Here is a 9,444-nt window from a genome sequence, read left to right as displayed (position 1 = left end):
TAATGCTAAAGCTGAGCTGCTGAACCATCAACCTGAATAAGAGTAAATTCACTTATATTAAGCTTATATATTTATTAAAATACCTGTAAAGTAATACATATGCGATTCATGACCCATGAATCTACACACCATGTTGTGGTAGAAACAACCGCCAAACACGTTTCAACGATGAGTAAAAGTGAATCTAAGTTATTTTTTTATTTGGCTCGAAAACCTGGATGACGTTTCTTTCAATGTCCTAATATCTTGCAATGAAAACAGTTATTGTTAGGCTTTCTCATGCCGTCAGTCAGAGCTACAACTTTTTTAGCATTTTGAGTCTTTTTCTTCTTCTTTCCACCTTTCAGTTTAGAAGTAGAACTTTTCTCAACAAAATTATGGCTTTCAAGTTTGTTTTGGATCAGTATAGTGCTAAACGAGGTAAAAGGAAACATATTGAATCTGAGATTAAAAAACCTCACAATAGAGGAATAACTCAGTCATATAAACATTGGACGCTTAAATTCAAACTCACATACATACACACACACACACATAAACACATATTCGTGCATCTCAAATAGCCAATCGATGGAATTGGAGAATTACACATGAAATACACATAACTAATGATCAATTATTCACTCCATAAACTTTTGAAGGCCTAATTCAGATAGAGAGTATATTGGTAGTTTAAGTGAAAACCTAAATCTTGTTATATTGATCCACGTATATATTACTCAGTTTAGGAGAGTTAATACAGATTAGCAAACTAACGATTAAATACATTAGTACTAAATTTATCTAACAGGGAGGAAGGTCTAGGCCAGCATACTTCATTACTATTTAATCTTGGTAATCATTGGGAGGAAACCTCTTGAACAAAATAATTTCACTTCATTAATATACCTGAGAGTTCAAAATATTATATTGTCTCCTTTTGGGTGAAAACATTTAATCTCTTTTCTCATGTACACTTATACATGATAATTTATACATGATACATTGAGCTAATTTCAATGAATCAAATAAACCAACTAGTTTCGAAGATTCTATTTATTAACCATAATTCTCTATTCATGTATTAATAATATCACCAATATATATTATTATAGTCTCATTTACTAGGAATATTGACCCATCTCAGAATCTCACCTCTTAATAAATCAAAATGATAAATAATATATGCAGATCATAATCATTATATCAAAATTGAGAATGTAAGTATATTTAATATTTTAGAAAATATATATTATCAGTCAGTCTAAAACAACTACATTTATTCGGTCTTGTTCAATACATGCAAAATGCGCTAACACGAGTCAGAACTATATCATTGTCGTAATCAAGAAAAATTACATTTAATCTCGTGTTACATTTGTTCTGATGGTTTGTCCAAATTTCCATCTACAATTGTGAATTATAACTTTAACTTATATGAACCAATGATTTAATCTTCAATGTATAAGCTTAAACTCTATACGCTAAATCATCTATTATATTAGTTGAAGACATATAAATGACAATTATCTATATAATGAAATAATTATTGAATTGAATAAATAAATAAATAAGTAATCGTTCAATAAATAATACTATATCAAACACATAATTTAGAGTATATCCTAACATAGATGATAACGAGGAAAAGAAAAATCACTGGAGGAAAAGGCTGGGAACATCATATAGAAAGTAGATTACAATCTGTTAGCCAACTGAAAAGATTTATCGTGGAACAACTATGAAACTTTCTTAAGAATATTGAGCCAACAATTATATTGTTAAGAATATAATCTTCCATTTTGAGGAGAAAAGAGGCTATTAGTTAACAATATTTACAGAGGATTGAATGTCTTAAATTCATTTTACGTAAATATAGTACAATAAATATGAACATGGAGTTGGAGAAAACCTCTTGGTGAAGAGTAACGCGCGTCGAATTTTGTATTTGACTAACTTCCTTCCAACTTCTGCTTTAATGGAGGAATTTGCAAACTTTCAAAATCAAGCAGTGTCAAAAAATTTAGAATAAAAGGCTAAAAAATAGTAAAAAAAAAATATAAATAAGATTGCAGGCTTTAGAAGGCCTCACGTTACCGACCAAAACAGTATTTTGCACCATTTCATTTTCCTAGTGGTCATAGGAGCAAATGGGGACAACGCGACAACGCCACTTATAGTTTGAATATTACACATCATACATCCCTCTTAACAGTTGACAAATCGATGATCTCATTCACCACAAACCCTATTTTTTTAATCCTAAACCACTCTCTTGAATCCATAATGCATGTCTCCCCCTACCACCACAAATTTCCACATCCTTTTTGAAGAAAAAATGTGTAGTAAAAATATTGATGTTTCGGAATTCATCGACTCTTCAGCAGTATCATATTTATTCAACTAGGGAATTTGGCTGCGTGAAGCTTCACGCGGTCATAAATTTTTTATTGTTTAGTAAAAATAAGAAGGAAATAATTTTTCCTTAATATTTGAATATTGTTTTTAAAGAAATATTCCTTAAACACATACACAGGAGAATATAAAGGAGGGTACAAAGTGAATTATGAACCACTTTATTTATCCTTAATTAGGATTAGGAGTTGAATCTATCTTTTGTGGCAATATCCATCGATATATCTTAATATATTTTTGCAATCTTGCTAATTCTTTTTATATAAATATTACAATTGTAAATTTAAGAAAATGATATAACTAATTTATCTTTTTGAATGGACTCTTTTGTTTAATAAAATTCTGTAGCTACATTTTCTTATAGAATTTCTTTAGAATAAAAGGTACTACATTGATCGAGATCTACTTCAAAGAAATTGAATATATTTGGAGGCCTATCTAGCTATTCGGTTTATAAAGCATGTAGTAAAGATGAGTTTAGATTTAGCAATATGGGTTTTACAGAAAATTATAATGTTCCTGGCGAATCTATATATTATATCAGCGAGATAAGGAGATTATGAAACAGAAAACATAATAAAAGCATTTGTTTCTTCTTCTATGTTGCTTTAACTTCCAATATGAATTTTAATATATTGTATGAACACAGTTCAATGCGATTATTTATTCTACTTAAAGGAAATTATTCCGAAAAGACATTTGAAATTTTATCAACCAAAAGGGTATATTAGGAAGGTTAAATATATATTTTTAAAATAAAAATGAGTATATCAAAAGAATTGTCACAAATAAACAAATTAAAATAGGTTAGCTGTAATATCACATTCCACAAGAAAGGTTTATTATTACGAAGCCTAAGTAAAATTTGAGGGCAAGTCTCTGAAATTATCCTTTAAAAATTGGGAAAAGACGTGTTTTCCCCCTAAAGTTGCCACCAAAACTCACTTTAGCTATTAAACTTAACCTATAATTATTTATCCCCCTTATGAGTTTTAAAGTGTATTATTTTACTCTCTTCATGGCCGCGTGTAAACCCGACAAAACAAGGTTCGTTAAGCGCCGAATGAGACCCGAATTATTTTTTTTTTAAATAACGGTACTCTTATTTTTCCTTTAAAACCAAGCCCTTTATCCCAATTTCAAAAACCTAACTCCTCTTCTCCTTCATCTTCAATCAACTCAGACCTTACTTTGATTTGAAATTGCTTAAAATATCAAGATAATTACTTCATTATTTTAGTTAATTTCCTCTTATTTTTCCTTCATCTTTTGTTTCCCTTTCCGATTTCCCTATTCATTTCTTATTCCTATGAAAAAGATAAATTCCTTCTTCTTTTGGTATATAGATTTTATTGTCTTTTTTTTGTTCTGAAATTTGGAGACTGTATTGTTTTGTAGCGTATCATGAGATCGGTTAATTTGTCTAAGCTTTGTTTGGAAGAGAACGATTTTGCTATGAATCAAGAAGTTCGTTGCAATCATGATTTTGTAGTTCATTTGAAGACATCTTGGACTTCAACTAGTCCCGATAGAAGATATTGGGCATGTCCTTATTATGGGATTGAATATTTGAAAATTTTCTCCTTTCCTTTATCTTGGTATATTCAATTGAACACTTATCCTTTGTTTAATTATTGAAGGGTCCACGATCTTGTGACTTTTGGTGTTGAGGGACAAAGACGACATTGATCCAAGGTCCAAATTTGTAATTCCTAAACTAATAAAAAAGTTAGGTGAGTTTGAAAATTTCATGAAATTTTGTCATCAAATCATGCAACCATCAGTCAATGAAGTTTTGAAGATGGAGGCTTCCGAAGAAGTTGACAAGCCTAGAGTGTCCAAACAAGATGATAATTATGTAGACATCAAATTAAAGAAATTAGAAGAAGAGATTGAGAAGAAGTTGATAAGTATCATGGATAAAGGAAGGACTAGGGAGAATATTCTCATATTTATTGTATTTTTTTGTTGCATTGTAGTTATAAGCTATTGGTTTAGAATGGTTTATGTAAAGAAATATTCAATAAAGTTACCTTAAGATTTTGGTGTGTAGCAGCCTTTACTTTCATTAGATCTTTTGTAATCATCCTTGAAGTATCCATGTAATTCCTTGTTAGGGATCCCTTCTTTGTTTGTGTATTCTATTTGCAAGTTAATAAGAATCTTGTTTGAAGTTTCTTATATTGTTATTCTACCAACAAGTTTACAGAAATAGACACAAAAATGGATGACAATGACAAAAATTATATATAATCAAATGTGCAATCTTGTTTGCATATATTGCTAGAAATATTCACGTGACACAACTGTAGTCACAATTGCATAATATATCAAAATGTTGCAGTCATAACTGCATAATTAAGAGATCAAAAATCACAGTCACAGCTGCATAATTAAGAGATCAAGAATTGCAGTCACAGCTGTATAATTGTTTGAAAAAAAATAGACATCACAAAGCAGTCACAACTGCATAATTATTTTACAAAAACATATCTATCCAGGCACAACTATATAATTGTTTAAGCTAATCAAATATCAAATACATGATAGAATTCAGTGAAACAAATTAGACTTCTAACACTAGACAACTGAAGAACTTGTTTGGCTCAATTAATTCATTTCTGTAGCTTTGGTACTTGTCTTCATTTTTTTTTGTGCAGTCATTTCTTAAAGTCCTTGTTGGATGGCAACAGACTTTCCTTTTCATTTCACACCTGATCTTGGTTTATGATGCTTAATATTTCCAGTTACTAGAGAGGAGTCAAAGGCATTCCAGGCTGGATTAACAAAAAAATGATTAATCTTTTATGATTAACTTGCATATTGAAAAGTGAAAAATCATTCAAGAACGTAGATTGTAAATTTTAAAGCCAGTTTGTGTATGTAGAAAACCCATCTTGACCATTCTTAGTCTTTTAAAACTTGTCCCTCGACCTTTACTAGTAACACCACAAAGATTAGATGTAGAATCAATGACCTCTTTACCCCTTCCATTGACACCACTAGTATTTAATATAGTGGCATCACTTCCTCTACCCTTTCTAATGAAACCAACAGTATTCGGAACAGCATCAGCAGTCCCACTACCCCTACAAGTTGCTCTTCTCCTTTTAGTGGCACCATCTATATTATCTGCATGAGTAGCAGTTTCTCTACCTCTATAAGTCCCTCTTCCCCTTCCATTGACACCACCTACATTAGATGTAAGAACAACAGTCCCTTTACTCTTTTAAGTCCCTCTTCCCCTTCAAATGCCACCAATCACATTTATAGCAACTGTAGCAGCTGTTGCAATAGTCTAACAGTCAAACTAAAGATGTAAAGCAGCTGTAACAGCCTAACAGTAAAAATAAAATCAAAATTCAAAAAAACTTCAGGTAAATTATAAATAAATTTTACCTATTTTGTAGAACTTTTTGGTTTTCCTCTTTCTTTGCTTGTGCTTGCTTGAGATTGACTTGGAGATACAGAAGAACCAATACTTGAACTTGGTCCTTTTCCGCAACCAGTTGTAGCTTTTGCACCAAAAGGACAACTCGTCTTATTGTGACCCTTTGCATGACAAGTGTTGTAGGTCATTTTAGTACCTTTTTTGGATAATTTACCTATCTTATTCTCAGTTTCCTCTTTCTTTCTTGACTTAGGTGTCCTACCTGGCATTTTTCTAATTTTTTGTGGTATAACAGGAAGGTTGGTTGACTGTGGCCACATTTGTATTCAAGTAACAGACTGAATAAAAAAGCTATAGGCCTCTTGGTATATTTCCTTCTTATAGCAATGTGAGACACAGTTAATAGACTCCAATCTTCTAAAAGGAAGTGCAACTCTAGCATGACAATAAGGTATGCCTTTTAGCATCCAAGATCTACAAGTACATATTTTATTATTCAGCGGCACTATAAATGTATTGCCCCAACTGTCCTTAACCTCAAAACCATATTTACCATTCCATTGAAGGGTACACTTGATTGATTTTGAAGTGTTCTCAACCAACACTTTAAAGCCATTGGAGAAGTGTCATTTATCTAAGTTTTAGAGAATTGTCTTAACTCTTCTATTCTTCTCGGCACTTTGACCCTTATTTCCTTAAGCATTGTGATAATAGCTTGTATATTACCCCTAGAATCCATGATTTAAAAATTTCAATCATTTTATTATCAACACTATCATAACAACTAAAAGTACTGAAATAAACCTTGGACCACCTTTCTATGTTGACCACAGAAGACCTTCAAAAATTTTATTACCTAACATCTCTGTATTATCTAGATTTCCTTTTAACTCTTGCTTATATGTTGACTTGGCATATTTACATATGCAATTTCTTCTTTCAATGTCTGTCCAATCTTTAGATAGTTAGACAAAATGTGTCTTGCATACATTCTTTGTTTTGCATTTGACAATAATTATAGAATTGCAGTGTCAAGACCTTTCAGCAATATATAAAATATTTAGTTGACATAACAATATAGAAAAAAATAAAGTAGTTAAAAATAGAAATGGATAAGATAGAACAAATTACCTTCTTCATATCAGTAATGGTTGTCAATCCTGTCCTATCACCAATCTCTAGATCATGCCTAACAAGTGTAATAAACCATGTCCAAGTGAAAGTGTTTTCAACTTCAACCACTACCTAAGACAATGGTAGCATTTGGTGATTCCCATTTTTACAAGCAACTACAAGCAATTTCCCTTTGCAAACACCCTTCAAGTAACAACCATCAAATCCAATACATCTTCTACATCAAGCTTTGAATGATTTATTCAAAGCATCAAAACATATATAAAAGGATTGAAACCTTTGTCTTTTGCCTTCAAAAATTTCTTCACAAAGCCTCACCACACATGTGCTGCCAGAATTAGTCTCAATAGTTCATCTCTATAATCAAGAATTCTTTTAAATTCCTCCACATGATCACTCATTATCTATTACAAAATCCTGTTTCTTGCTTTTCTTGAAATAGTTCTCCCAATATACACCTCCAATTCCATTTTCACTAGATTTTGCAACAGAAAACTCTAATGCTAGGCTCAAAAATAATTCTATCCCTGTACTTCTCTACTAAATAATTTGAATTGACCAATTTATTTCTGGTTGTGGCAGTACATACATGCACCAGATTATACTTGTTCACAACAAAATCTCCTGTCCTTGAATCATGGCTACCAAACAGTAACCATGGACAACCATCTCCATATTTTACCTTCACCCTGGTTGGTTGATTTACATACTTGTCCAACTCTACATGCTCTTGAACTGCATTTCTAGTAATAGCTTCTCTAAATTGGTTAATATTTTAAAAGCTAGACCATTATCGCAAACAATTAACTTACAAGTAGGATAAAAAACAACTCTGTTTTTAGTTCTTTTTGCCCTCCTTGCCTTTAGTACACTTCTTACAGGATGTTGAATCTCATACTCATCATCAAAATCTACATCAATATATATTTCAAAACTAGAATTTTTATCTGAGTCATATTATGGCTCATCACCACCTGATTTATCTTGCAGGTTGTTTTTTTCTTAGACATAGTGTAATACCCCATACTTCTACCTAGATTAAAATCATTCTAAAAATGTTAAAGACTTGCTTTAAAGATGAATTCACTTTTATACATGTGGTATTTTAAATATTTTCACTTTTTATCATGTGAGAAATTGAATAGGATTTTCATCGATACCAAATTCTCCCAAATCCGACACCCGGGCGAAGAATTAGAGCCTTTTTAGTGAGATAGTGTTTCACCTAAGTCATCAGCGCGTCGCAGAGCCAGCTTAAATGGCAATTGTCAATTTCTAGTGTTGCTCCGTGATAGTGGCGTATCGTGTCAAACTTTCAGGTCACAAACAAAGTGGCAACACGATAGCCCCACGTCGCGCCACCATGCAGATTCCCAATTGTCCAGTTCCAGTGACTTGGCGTGATAGTGGCGCATCGCGCCAAGGATGAAAATTGAGAAATTTTCACAAGAATTGAAATACATATCCAAGGTTTAAAAGGGTCAATTTATAACCCATATATAAACCCAATAACACATGATTCAACCATATTTTACCCAAAATATAGTGTTTCTCTCAAGTTTCTCTCAAGAACAAGCTAGGATTTTCAATTGGGGATTCAAATTCAATATTCAAATTCAAGAGTCTCTCCATCAATATTTCCTAAATCAAGAACTAAGGTATGCACAATGTTCATTCATGTATTACTTTCATCCATGAAGCCCAAGAATCAAATTTTAAATCTTATATTGTGAATATTTTGTTGTGGGTTGATTATGTTCATATGATTATAATTGTGTGATTCCCAAGTTGGAATCTTTATGTGTTGTTCATGAACCTATGATAGTATGTAGTTTTAAATATGTAAAATTGAGTTGAAATATGGAGTTTTGTTGTATCAATTTTATGGTCATGCCTATGCCCTAAGTCATGCATCCTAGGTGTTTAATAAAATACCTAAGAGAATAGAAATTATGCAATATAGCTTAATTGTGACCCAAGTGGTAAATGTATTTTTTACCCTATGACCATGAATGACTTCCATGATATTATGTACATTATGAATGGCTGAGGGAATGTCCATGAGAATAGGTTGATAAAATTATGACATGTTTATATGCAATTCCATTCTTGTACAAAACTATGATAACCATGTGCTTCATGAAATCCCCAAATTGATGTATTATGAATTGTTGATATTGGTCATATGTTCAAGAAATGTCATGTCCTTTTAGTTTCATGCTATCGAGTCCTGGAGGTACTTGTACCCAACAATTTAGCTGTGTGCCTAGAGCCTATGTCAGTTTTCAAGATACACTCAGCCAAGCCATGTTCAGTAGAATTCAGTCAGTCATAGGACTAAGGAAAACTCAGTAAACTCAATATCAGTCTAGTATTACTCAGTAATCTCAATAATCTCAGGAATCTCAAGTAATCTTAGTAATCTCAGTCAGTTATCAAGTTTTAGTAGTATTTTGTTAGTCAACAGAATTTAGTAAACTCAACTCAAATCAGTTAAATAATATGATCAGTAATAATTCAGTTCA

Source organism: Capsicum annuum, chromosome 4, assembly GCF_002878395.1.
Source record: "Capsicum annuum cultivar UCD-10X-F1 chromosome 4, UCD10Xv1.1, whole genome shotgun sequence".
Classification (NCBI taxonomy): domain Eukaryota; kingdom Viridiplantae; phylum Streptophyta; class Magnoliopsida; order Solanales; family Solanaceae; genus Capsicum; species Capsicum annuum.
The sequence above is the reverse complement of the archived record's forward strand: the minus strand, read 5'-3'. Positions refer to the sequence as shown.